We start from the raw sequence: 13,244 nt of genomic DNA, 5'->3' as shown, positions 1-13,244 counted from the left end.
AACAAACTAATTTTAATTAGACAGTAAATATTTTTACAGTTGAAGTGTTCTTGATATTTATAAATAGTAACTTAGACCATAATAAATGAAGACTATTAAATTGTTATGTAACTTCAGGACTCATTACTAAACCTGAAAGTTTAATCTTGGATAATTTACAACTTTTAAAATTATTCTGAATTATACTTCCTGTCCAAGTTTCTACTTTAGGTAAATAATAGCATATGGTGGAGTATGCATATGTGCCAACTAAATGTTACCTTTTGGATGATGTTTTTAATGTGATGTAATGTTTCTGAAATATTGGATTCCCCACCTCCACCCTATTGTAACTGTAAGAGTGGAGAAGTTAATTAGAAAGTCGGCACATAAAAATCTCTTTCACATTGGTACATCATCCCTGTGAAGCTCTGACTAGGAGTCAACCTATTTTTAATTATGGTAGACTGGAACCACGATTAATGTTCCCACCCTCCTTGGTAATTTTGACAAGTCTTTATGACTGTTTGTAGGTGACACCTAAATATGTTTATGCAAAGTTCTATCAAAACCCCACATGATTGATGTGATACAAACAAACACCTGATTGGTTGAAAAAATTTATACTCAGTATCTCCGTGCATTGGAGTTATTTTAAAGGCTGATGACTCACTATCTGTCTCAAGAAAAAAAATAACTTTAAAATTCATGTAAAGCATCTTAAATGCTCTTGGATTACATGAAATATATAATGAATTAAGTATCATCCTGGCTCTACAGCTTTGTCATGAAATACGTAAGTATGCATGCATTCCCTAAACATTAGAAAAATGAGAATACTATGGCTTTTTCAGAAAGCCATGAAATGAAAACTTTAACTTCAGTCCTGTACTCTCCCATCCCTCACCCATATTGATTCAACAGTTTAAAGAAATCAACATAAAGGGGTTAATATCGTAGCTTCTCACAATTTCCTGTACTTCGTTTTCCACCAATTCTCCTTCTGCCATGGAAACCTGATGGGACAGACAGCTGGGACTCACTAATTCAGAATGGGAACCTGCTTGTTAATTTAATTTCATGCCAGCCTGTTGGTCCTTGAAAGTAACTGTAAAAGACTAGGGAATTGAATTTGCTAGAAATAAATGATTAAGCAGAACAAAAATTGCTCATTTTCCTGATGCTCTTTCTTCAACCCTCTTTGTCCCTCTAATAGTTCTTTTACAAAAGTCACAAAAACAGAGGTTTTGATTTGTGCATTCTAAGCACTTTTGTTCTAATAGGACATTCACAGTTGTAAAATAGCTATTACATTGAAAAAGTGTTCTTTTAATTTATGGTTTTGTAGACTTTGAGGAACCTTAGTTACTGATAACAGTAAGTATAAATGATGTTTGATTTTTCCAGTAGCATAGGTTGTTTTTTATTACAAATAGAAAAACAATTTTGTTCCAATATCTACTCAAGACTGTCTTTTATTAAATAAATTTGAATATATTTATTTGGATCTGTAAAATAATCATTTTATACATCATCAGAAAGCATGCTGATTATTTTTAATCTACTAAGGTGTCAATTGATATGCAGTCAACAATGAGGAAATTGCCTTTTAATGTTTCTCATATTTTGTTGTAACATTTTTGTGGCTGATTATGACTAAAGAAATTGAATTTTGGAATCTCAATATCTAACGAGCTGAATTTCAGCCCATGTTAAGTCTTTTGTAGTATCATTTATAGATCCTGATAAAATAATACTTATTCTTGTAAATTATACATGCAAATGAATTTCTATATTATACCTAAGAGAAGATAATTCCCAAAAATGATATTAGTAATGGGAAAAAATGTGTGTGTGTTTATGTAAAGGTCACAAGATCTTTTTTCTGTGTTAATTAAAGTATAATTTCAATATATGCACATCCTTGACAGAAATGTTTATGATAGAATGAAACAGTTACTTAAAAATTTAGCAAAACAATTACATTTTTAAATTTTTTTATGATATGTTGGTGATATCAGTATCCACTTGCTGGATGCTTAAGTGCATGCATGTTGCTAATTGCATTTATGCTATATTTGTTATCAAAATATAACTGTGATTAACGAAAAAATCCTAATTAAAACAAAAAATTAGGTCATTCTTCACTGCTGAATATGTGAATTTTCTAACGTTTTGGATCTTCAGTAGCGTGTCAATTTTTTGTGACCTTTCAGAAAATATTTAGCTTTTGAGTGAACAATGAAGAAAGTCAGTCAATTACTATGATGTTTTGAAATATCTGATCAATAAATTTTTGTTATTCATTCAAATGCTCAGTTTTCATGGAAAAATAGCTGCAATTTCTTTTTCAAAAATTACCAAATACTTTTCATTTGTTCTATTCAGATGAAAGTTGTAATAAACATATGTGTGTGTGTATACATACACTTTCAGTAGATTTCCAATATAGTTACATAAAAGGAAATCCATTCATTGGATTCATCTTAGTGTTTTTAGCTACTTAACGAGTTTATAAAGTGGCCAAAATAAAAGTACATGACTATCAGTTTGTATACATCAGGGAAAATCTGATTTCTGGCTAAAGTCAAAGAAAAATGTTCCCAGTTGCATGGCTTTGCATAATTAGTGGATTCTAAATGTGTATATTACTTCTAATGCCTCTATCTTGTTTAGACACCTGTCAAAGTGAAGGTGCCAGATTAGATAGAGCATTGGTTTATTAGATACCATAATGTCTGTGTCCCAGCTGCATTCAGACATTTTAAGAAAACTGTTCAGTTATTCAGAGAAATGAGAAAAAGCTACTACAGATGGTCTGTCTCAATAATCCAATTTTTTTTTCAGGTACATTTAAAATTAAATGCCCTAAGAGATTCAGGAAAGTTATTGATAATGAACTCATCTTATGCCACACATTCTTTGCACCTATGATGATGCCTTATTAAAGGTGTCTCAATCTTGCTAATTACCACCTGTGTTTAAATATAGAGATACATAAATACACTACAACCACATAGTGGCTGGAAGGCTTCTAAACCTGAAATTTTGGCTCTGTTCCTGGTTGACTAAATTCCTATCAACAAAATGATTCTGATCAACATTTTGAATTTATACTCTTTATTTTACCCCTCTAGCCTTTAACAGTAATGATTTTCTTTTTTAAAAGCTGTTCTGCTTAACTACAAGCATTTGAGTGATATTGGTGTGTGATTTCCTGCTCTGTTAACTAACCCCAGAGTGTTTTTGTGTTTAGATGTGTGCAGATTAAAAATTTTTGTGCAGGAATATTTATTAAACATATACATTAATTCACAAGCATTGTGTATAGAAACATATAAGCATTTCACCTATGTCCTTATTCTGTACTTCAAATGAATGTATTTCATGACTGTGACTTCATATATTTAAAGCTTTACGCTATATACAAAGCATTGGTAGAATTGCTACACAAGCCAAGTAAATTAACTCATTTTGGGAAGGTAGTATTAATTTCACTAATGAGATTTAGTGACCTCTAAGAACGAAGGCTCTATAGTTGATTGGACAATTGATACCTATTGCTTGCACTTGAAAATACTTCTAAAAATTCTCAAGAAAAATCATTCTCATTCCTCTCTCCCTCTCTCATCTAATTCTCCTCTTCTTCGCTTTCCTTCCTTCCCTCCTTCCTTTCTTGCTCTCCCTCACCCTTACTCCCTCCTCTCTGTCTCTCTTCTCCCCTCCCTTCCTCTTTGGTCTCCTCTCCTCTCCGCTCCTTTATCCAAGGGTTAAGACGGTACTGTACATTGATGAGGAGAGAAAGGAAATAAGCTCTTGGACACTCCTAAAGATAATGCTATTAATTACTCTTTTTATTATTTTTATGATTCTAACTAATTCTTCATGTGTCCCCCTAAAAATTGTAAGTATAATGTGAAATTTAATTGCCTATATTGTTTTTGACTCATATTTTCTTTCAGTACTTTAGGTAGCAATTAAAATGAAACATTGATGTCCAACAGTGGTATTCTTTATTGTAGTTTTCTTCTGTCCATGTATTTATATGTTGTGAAATATTTGGGATATTATGTTTCATGTTTAGTCTAATAAAATCTCAATACTTAGATGTGGCACCATTTATTTTTGTTTTGGAATCCAGGAAGTGCTGACACAAGGGTGTTACATTTTTTCTTTGTTTTGTTCTTTTTCCCTATTTGAGATATTGCCTCGATGAAACGTTGGACAACTTGTGAAAATGAGTTAACTTTAACGTAAACAATTAGAATTCGGTGCAAGGGAAATATTTCAATGGTTAATTTAACACAGAAGAAAGGAAATCTTAATGTTTTTTTCTGTAAAACTTGGAATAAAAACATGCTTAAGGAAATGTGTAAGACAGCAAGAGACATAGTGAGAGAACACTGTTCACATGCATTTATCCGTACTTGGTAGTGTTTCCTGTTCAAAAAGGCAAAACATTATAATCAACGTTTAAACAGAGTTGGGAGATGGTAAGTTTTAAGTGGTCTTCAGGTCTCCTGTATTGCCTCCTTGTTTTACTGGAGATTTCAGGATTACACAGATCTTGTAACGCATTATTGAACAGTGTTCATGAAGGAAAATCTTTGTCTAATCACTTTTCCGCTCATTCATTCATTCATTCATTCATTCACTCACACATTTACCAAAGCTTTTTGAATGCTTTTGTTTACCCAGCAATACAGAGACATTCAAGAGATGCAATGTGTGGTGCGAAGACAGACATATAAACATATTTTGGTAATGTAACAAATGCTCTAGTAGAGGAGTAGGTAGAATGCTCTGGAAGCTCAAAGATTGATACAGCTTTATAAAATAGGTCATTTGAATTCATTCTTAGAGAATGGTTGGTAAATTTTAGTTAGAGAATATGAAAAATGATATTCTGTGTGGCATAAATATGGTGAAAGAGGACAAGGCTAAATTAGCATAAAGAATATCTACACCAGGGAATAAAAACATTTTTGTTTGTTGCCCCAGTATGGGATACAGAGATCAGGAATATATCTTATTTTATTTACATCTCTGTGTCTGACACACGAAGTGTTTTTGTACACATTTATGGAATGAATTAATGATCTTATCAGTGTCTTTCTGCAATGGGAATTTTCCTGGTAAATGATATCTATTCTGATGTCTATTCAAACTCCTGAAATGCGCTATACTGTAGCAGAATCTACTGAATTAGAAGCGGGACTTCAAATGGAAAGAGAGCCAACACTGAGTATTAGAAAGATGATTTCAGTGTGGGGGACAGGTTGAAGAGTAGCAGCAGTGAGAATGTGGAGAGACTGTATTGTAACTGTGAAAAATTATGAACTAAGAACCAATGCATGACAGAGACAATGGAGAGAAAGGAACAAATTTGCGTGTGATAAATGTAGACTAAATGGAATTTGGAAACTGATTATATTCAGGGAGGGAATGCAAGGGAGGACTGACTCTAAATTTTATTGCACAATATAGAGGACACAGGAGAGGCCAGGAGTTGCAGGTGCATGCCTGTAATCCCAGAACTCCAGAGACTGAGACAAGAGGATTGCCATGAGTCTGATGCCAGCCTGGGCTACAAAGAGGGTTCAAGGCCAGACCGAACTGCACAGTAAAACCTTGTCTCAAAAAGATGGAAAAAAACCCCAGAAAAAATAGTTTTGGTAACGATAATGAGGTCAGGTTTCAACTTATTCAAGGCAAGATACCCCCTATTCATCCAGAGGGAGATAGACTGTAAAAACTGGAAATTAGGGATCTGATGATCAGGTCTGGAGGTAGATATTTTGATGTCAACAGTCAATGTAGCAGTTAAAATCATAGCAATAGGTAGGTATGTTTATCTAAGGAATATAGAGAGTGTAAGAAGAGAAGCAAGGTTGAAATATTTTGAATTGCATTTAAGTGGTTAGAGAAATAAGATGACTCTCCAATAGACAAAGTCATAATGTGAGTACAGAAGTAGGAGACAAGAAAATAATGAACTAGAAGGCAATATAATAATGAACTAGAACTAATAAATGCACAACTGGGCAAAGACACAGATAATTCAAGAGAGGAAATAGAAATGGCCAAGAAGTGTGAAAAAGCTTAATCTTAAGTAATTAAAATAAATGCTATAAAGTTTTAGCTGTGCATGGTGAACAAGTTGCAGATACTTGTTACATGCCATCTCTATCATTGCAACATTGTATTGTACACTTAAAAATTTGTTCAGGATATCATATTACATATTCTCAGTAAAATATGATGCGTCACATATGCATACAAGTAAAAACATATATGAATTTTGTAAGACAATGCTCAGCATAATTGTTTAAATCTCAAATGTTAGAGGCACCTGTAATTCCTAATTTTAACTCATGATGTCAAACCAATAAAATGGTTATTTCTGTTGACTTTACCTCAAAACTCTATTCTTATTTTCAATCATTTTTTTCAGCATCCATCACTAATTCCCTAAACCAAATCATCATCTTTTACCTGGACTGCTACAACGGTCTTCTTATTGATGCCGTTATATTGATTTTTGTATCTTATCTTTTTCCATACGACAACTAGGGTTATTTTAAGACTTAAACTAATTTTATGGTTTGCTTGCTTTCTGCTCTCCAAAGGGCAGATTAAATATGAGTCTTATCATATTTTAAAATGATTTAAAGTCTTTAAAGATATTTACTATGGTCAAGGCCCTATGTGATTTGATCCTTGACTATTGAACTTCCTGCCGTGGTATTCTGTCTCTCTTTGTCTCTCTGTTTCTGTCTCTGTCTTTGTTTCTCTCTGTTTCTGTCTCTATCTCTGTTTCTCTCTCTCTCTCTCTCTCTCTCTCTCTCTCTCTCTCTCTCTCTCTCTCTCTCTCTCACTTTGCTCATATTTTTCCAGCCATCTTCACCTCCATTTGCTCATTAAACATGGCATGCATTTTTATTCTAAAGAAAGAAAAATAAATCAAAATTTCATATCAAAATAATAGAGTAACATTGGTTAGTATGTTGCACATTTTTATCTTCAAAGTAGTTACTCACAGTACAACATATAGGCATGAGAATATTCTCCAAATAGTATTATCAGAATCCTTTCATTTCAATGAACTATGAGAAATTAGTAGTATAACGTTCTTTTCTTTTCTTTTCCCTTCCTTATTTATTCTCTAGATGTTTGCACATAATTTTTTCTTCTGCCCCAAATGAATTTTTTCCAAGATCTTTACAGGCAAATTTCCTCACTTTCTTCAGATCTTTACCCAAATATTCCTTCATCATGGAGGTTTACCCCAAGCATCTTGTGAAATGAGTCCTATTGTGGTTTTTCATTTTCAGGCCTTTCATTTCTTCTAGTTCTTCTTCATATGAATTATCTCTACCTAGTATTGCACCATGTTTTTAATGTTTTAGCATAAGAGGTCCATGAAGATATGGACTTTTTGCCTTTTTTGTTCACCACTAGATCCATAATCACCTAAATCTGTACCTGATATGTTGTAGGTGCTTAATATACATTGGTTGAATAAATGAATGATCAATAAAGGCATGATGAAATGCCAGTTGGCATAGGTATGGCAGCTGAAGGAAAAATCTTAAAAATTCTTGTATCATTTGATGCAGCACTGTAATTGTACTTCTGGGAATCTATCCTAAAGTAGTAATACAAAATTTAGAATAAGCATTATCTGCAAGAATTTTTTATCAAACATTATTTGTTTGATAAATAGTAGGAAAAATGAAGGAAATTAAATGTTAAAAAGGGAATTGCTAAATGGTTTGTGATTTATCAAAAATAGATTATTTTATGGCCATTAAATAAAATGTTTACAAATACTTTATAAAAATAGTTAAAAAGTTTAACCACAAAGTTCTAAAAGGGAGTTGAAAATTGTACAAACTCAATATGTAAGAATGAAAAGTGACTAGAAAATGATGTGCAAAAACGCTAAAATTAAAATGATCTCAGTGGCGAAGGTAGGTTATAGGCAAATATTTTCCTTTATGATTCTCGTATTTTTAGCTTTTCTATAATAAGGTTGCATAACTTTTGTTGTCAGAGTGTATCTAGAAAAAGTGAGGGGACAAAGAACACAAAATCTATACTGTCACATCAAAAGTGAGGTTTTTGTGATCAATAACACAGATAAACCGATTCACCTTGAAATATGGTGCTTGGGGAAGAGTAATATTCCAATTATAACCACTTAAAATTGTTCTCTGCTTTTGTTTGAAGAACTCTACAGAAAAGGACAATAACCTAGACCCAGTGGTCTAATTTAGTTTTTACTCATTAAAGAACCTAAGAGGATTAAATTTATCCTGCCGAGATTTGAAAAGGATGTTCAAGGGAAATTAGGCAGGTAAAATCATCTTCATATTGCTGTGGAAAACACTAGTAATTTGCCTTGTGCAAAACAGAAATAATTACTCACCATATTTCTTTATGTCATGTAGTAAAAACAATTAAGTGAAGTTAGACTATAGATTACTGGGTTATTCAGCTGCAGTCACCACTAATGGAAGAGAAGAAAAATAACATTGACAACTTTTGGCAGGCCTCATCATTAGAAATGCCCATATTGCCAGAAAGAAAAGAAGCTGAAGCCAATAATGTAAACCTAGAAGTTCTCTAGCCGTGAGGAACAGTGACAATACAAAGTGTTACAGCATTAATTATCTAAGAGCACTGATCACTGCAATGAGTAAACTGTCTCTGCCATTAACACAACTGTTTCCTGCAGAGTTTTAGTAAATGTCCTTTCAGAAAAATAGAATTAGTAGTTTAAAACATATGTGTCAATATGCAAATGTATACTTATTATGAAAAAAAAAACTAAAGACCTATACACAGTCGAAGGCCCCTTGAAAATAGAAATAGTGTCAGCATAGGTATTTTAGTTATAATTAGTAGATAGCTCAGTAATTATTGAGAAACAAGTAAAAATTCATCTTGCTCCCTCACTCAATAGAAACTATACTTTTAAAATCCAATTAAGAAAGATAGCTATCCTTTTATACATATAAACATTTTAAATATAAATATATTCATTCGTGTTTATATTTTTATAGCAATATTTTGACTGGATTTTTAGATTTTTCTTTTTACTTTCTATTTACACATTTTGTCTTCATAGCTAATCTTGGTTAATAGTTCATTTTAAAAGCCTAAAAACTTACCTTCTTTGAAGTAGTGTATTATTATTTGTGTAAGACCAGACAAAAGGCTGTAGCTCTGTTTAAGATCTGGGTTTGTTACTCTCTTAATCGAACTGTCTCGATTTGGGTTTAGGACTTTGCTTGCATGATCTATCCTTGGCCCCACCCAATAACCCATCCAATGAGATGCATTTCTGAAGTTCATGGCTCCTGCTGTTTTTGTTTCTAATACACACTGTTTTAGTTAGTTCAGTGATGACACTACTGAGCATTCCAACTTTTTTATCTTAGAGACTATTTAGCTCACAGTTTATATTAAGACAGTCAACAGTTCCTTTTAGGAAATGAACTCTTGGGTACGGTAGAGGTGTAAAAAGTGAAGGAAATGCTATACATTGGGAACTGTTAAAGAAGGCAAGAAACCTGGGTTACCGTAACACAGATCAACCTATGAACTGGTCTTCTCTAACCATAAATGGAGTGATATACTTCCTGAAGCCTCCAACTTTAAGGCAGTTGAAAAGGGAGCAGGGAAAAGCTGTATCTTTTTAAAGCCCTTTTTCTTCCCAGTCCTTTGTGTATCTCACCAAGGCAAAATTCTACATATAAAGCAGTTTATATTTTAAAGCATTTTTTGCTAGCCTCCTTGCAGAATCAGCTTGATGGGGAAGAAGCCAATTTCTATAGACTTGCTTTGGTATATGCATCACAAAAGCCAGAAATATAATTTGTAGTCTGGATGTAAGTACTTCTTGAAATGGCTTCTCTTGAAAGATTCTAAGTTAGCACTATTATGGAACCACATCAACACTTGAGCAGAACTATGCCCTTTTTTGAGCAACATTAACAGTGATGAAAAATGCACACCAGGCAATTAGGTTGCAACTAATCAAGAGCACCACTTCAGTCTATTGTGAATGATTTATATATAGTGCATTGGATTTGGAGATCATTACTAATAGTATGATGCCCTTATTGTCATTGCAAGGTCACCTTGATGATATTTGTCACAGTGATAATGATGCTATTTACTATCATTTTAAAAAGTGATTGCATTTAAATATTATCTTCTGTCTTGATTTATCAGGAAAATATTAGGTTGCTTTTTTCTTATTGCTGAATTTTTTTCTTCAAATATAAAGATGATAGGTTTGGGAACTAGTTGATTGTTAAGTCGAGGCCAAAAGGTTAATTAAGTACCAATCGTAAAATATTGGAAGGCTAACATTCAATGTTGTCTTTCCCTTTTTGTTTTACTTTAATTACCTCATTCTTTTTCCTAAATAGAATTTTGAAAAATTTAAAACATACACATTTTTATAAACTGACAATATATATTCATTATATAAAAGTTAGAAAATACTGATAAAGAGAAGAAATCATACATATATTTCACCCTCACATTTATTTTTTCTATAGTGGACTCCCACTGCAATACATTGTAATGTGCTTTTTCATGTATCATTTTGTGAACATCTTCCCATGTGATACAAAAAATTCAAAGTCTTTCCTTCCTCTATTTTTTTCTATAAGTTAGAAGTTAGGAGGAGAAAATTAAAACTACTGGCAGTAATTTTATGAAATGACAATTAATAATATATCTTAACTGTTCTTATGTCATACTTAAGGGCTGCTTAATGATTCATTGTTGTTTGTCCCATGATCTATTTAATTAGATTTCAACTGTTGCAATTTATTCAAGTTTCAATATTTATTATTTTAAACAATCATTAAAAGTTCTTATATATACCTCTTTAAGTACATATTTGATAATTCCTTTATGAATGTAGAGTAACTTGATCAAAGGAAGTGCATGTTTAAGAGGTTGGCAACTATTGACAAGTTTTCCCCACAACTACTGTACCCATTTACATTACTGGTAAAGAAATTGTTAGAGGTCATGTGTTAAACACCCATGTGACTTCATTTGGGCACTATATAAACTTCCAGAAGAAATGTGCCTTTAATGTGGAATAAACTTCTAGGGGGTTATTACATGATAGTACACCTCATGCCCTAAGTCCAAGCATAGCACACAGAGACATTTTGCAATCACTTCTATAGCTGTAAATAAAGATAGTTATGTGGAACTTTGGCAAAAGAAATTAACTCAAAGTGAAATAATATGTATTCTGATATTGACTCTGCAAACTACCATATATATGACTTTGTGCAAATCATTTAACCACTATAGGCTTCAGTTTCTGAATTTTTAACAGTAGTGATGAGAAATAGATAAAATATATCTATGGTGATTTTCTATAAATTCAATTAGTATCAACTTCACATTAGTGAAAACTTCTTTCATTGGGGATGTTTTCTCAAAGGGAGTGGTGTGTGGAGTGACACTGAATATCGTTGATCCGGGAGAGACTCTGTGGAAGGGATGAGATTGCCCTACTCCATACTCCTGTAGATACACTCTTCTATAGTGAAGACATTTGCAGGGTTATTGGAGTGTAAGTCAGTGGTAGAATGCTTGCTTAGCATGTATAAGACTGAGTGTTTGATTCCCCAGCCCAGGACGAGGGAAGCAGGGTGAGAGGGAGGGGGAAAGAGCAGAGTTCATGTAAGTTTCAAGTATATCTTTTAAAAAATCAACCCCTTTATCCCTTGTGAACTACAAAATTAATTGTCTTACATCCACAACCTCCATTTTAGTTGCCACAGCCACCCTTCTTTCCCTCATATAAGGACAGCTTTTTGCTTGTTTGTACATGTGTTTGAAGGATAATTTAACCTAATTTGTTTACAGGTAATTACAAGGGTGAACTTTATTCAGCTGTGTCCTTTTTGATTCCCTTAACTTCTGGATTTATCAAGGTATGTGCATTCTACACTGAAATTTACCTTGCTAATTGAGCAGATAGCTACATAAAGTGAAAAGAATGTTATGTTCTAGCAACACAATCAGCTTATATTTATCATTGTGCTTTGTAAACTAAATTCATTGTTTTAAACATTTTGATACTTATTTGTCTGTATTATAGATAAGCTTCTCCTTGTACCTTATAATTGTTAGGGTGTCTTTGCAAAACTCATTGTGTATATTTGAGTAGCTATGTGACCTTTTCCGAATTCAGATACTAAGATCAGGAGACTCAATGACTAATGAGACCATTTATGTGTACGCAGGAACACTAGGGTCCAGTGAGGATATTTGCAAAGCTATTTAAAGTTCTCATTGCCTGGAAATGAGTATGAAGTTCTTCTGTATCAGTGGAACAAATATTCTCATTCAGAATTTTACTTACAGAACAGTATTTGTGTTCTGAAATGAATAATTTCTTAGGAAAGTCACAAGTAAAATATTTGTATTGACACAAGTATTGTATGCCTTCTTTGACTTGCCTTCTTTTTCATCTATCTATCATCTATCTATCTATATGCACAATAAATACTTACTGAGTTACGACCTGACAAACATTATTGTAACTTTTCTTCAGGGAAATGTACTATTGTATATAGAATTCAGTTGGAACTTTGATGAAGTGTGTTCTTTTATAGTAAGACATGTTAGAGGGAATGTGTAAAAAATCTGGCAAGGTAGGTGATCTGCTCACTGGTCTTAATTCTTATTTAAAATATTGGTGAATATTTAATTGTTAGCCATCACACAATACAAAGCACTGGTTTTTACACTTTGGTCTCTATATCTGGCAGTGCAGTCCATCGTTAATCAAATGTGTGTTCTCATTCCAAATTGTAAAAATGTCAGAGGGTGACCTGAATTTGTGGCAAGATGGTAAGTCTTTGTCATCATTTTATGCTTTCTTGAAAGTACATAAATTGTAGGTATAAAAAAAGAAATCCCCCAAATCTTAAAATTTTAACCATCTTTTGAAAAATATAGTAAAAATATCTTCTTAAGTGTTTCATTAATTGAGTTCCAATTAGTTGACATTAATCTGCAAAGGGATTTTACAATATATACCACTTTTAACTATAGTACACATAGTTCTATTTGTCAGTTTTCATGAATTACTCTTTTTAAGAGAATAGCAATGCCAAATTTCACATAATCCTAGAACGAAAAGCAAGATCAGAAAATAAAGCAGCATATAGAAGAAGAAACTTACCAAGAAGTTAACACTTTCACATATTACATCA

General features: G+C 32.7%; 1 protein-coding gene across 8 annotated transcripts in view; it reads left to right on the top strand.

Moving 5' to 3' along the window:
- The window catches only part of Tenm1 (teneurin transmembrane protein 1), a 757,085-nt gene that overhangs the window by 4,611 nt on the left and 739,230 nt on the right, over positions 1-13,244 (top strand). For 6 of the 8 annotated variants that reach the window (XM_063246384.1, XM_063246382.1, XM_063246380.1 and 3 more), the window contains exon 2: positions 11,890-11,957. The exons of the other annotated variants lie outside the window; for them this stretch is intronic. The gene's annotated coding sequence lies outside the window, so the exon portion shown is untranslated. The remainder of the gene's footprint in view (positions 1-11,889; positions 11,958-13,244) is intronic. 8 annotated transcript variants of the gene reach the window in all.

This window comes from Cavia porcellus, unplaced genomic scaffold (assembly GCF_034190915.1).
Source record: "Cavia porcellus strain 051 isolate PalLab524CR breed Dunkin Hartley unplaced genomic scaffold, mCavPor4.1 scaffold_3, whole genome shotgun sequence".
Classification (NCBI taxonomy): domain Eukaryota; kingdom Metazoa; phylum Chordata; class Mammalia; order Rodentia; family Caviidae; genus Cavia; species Cavia porcellus.
This window is presented reverse-complemented; position numbering and strand designations above follow the sequence as displayed.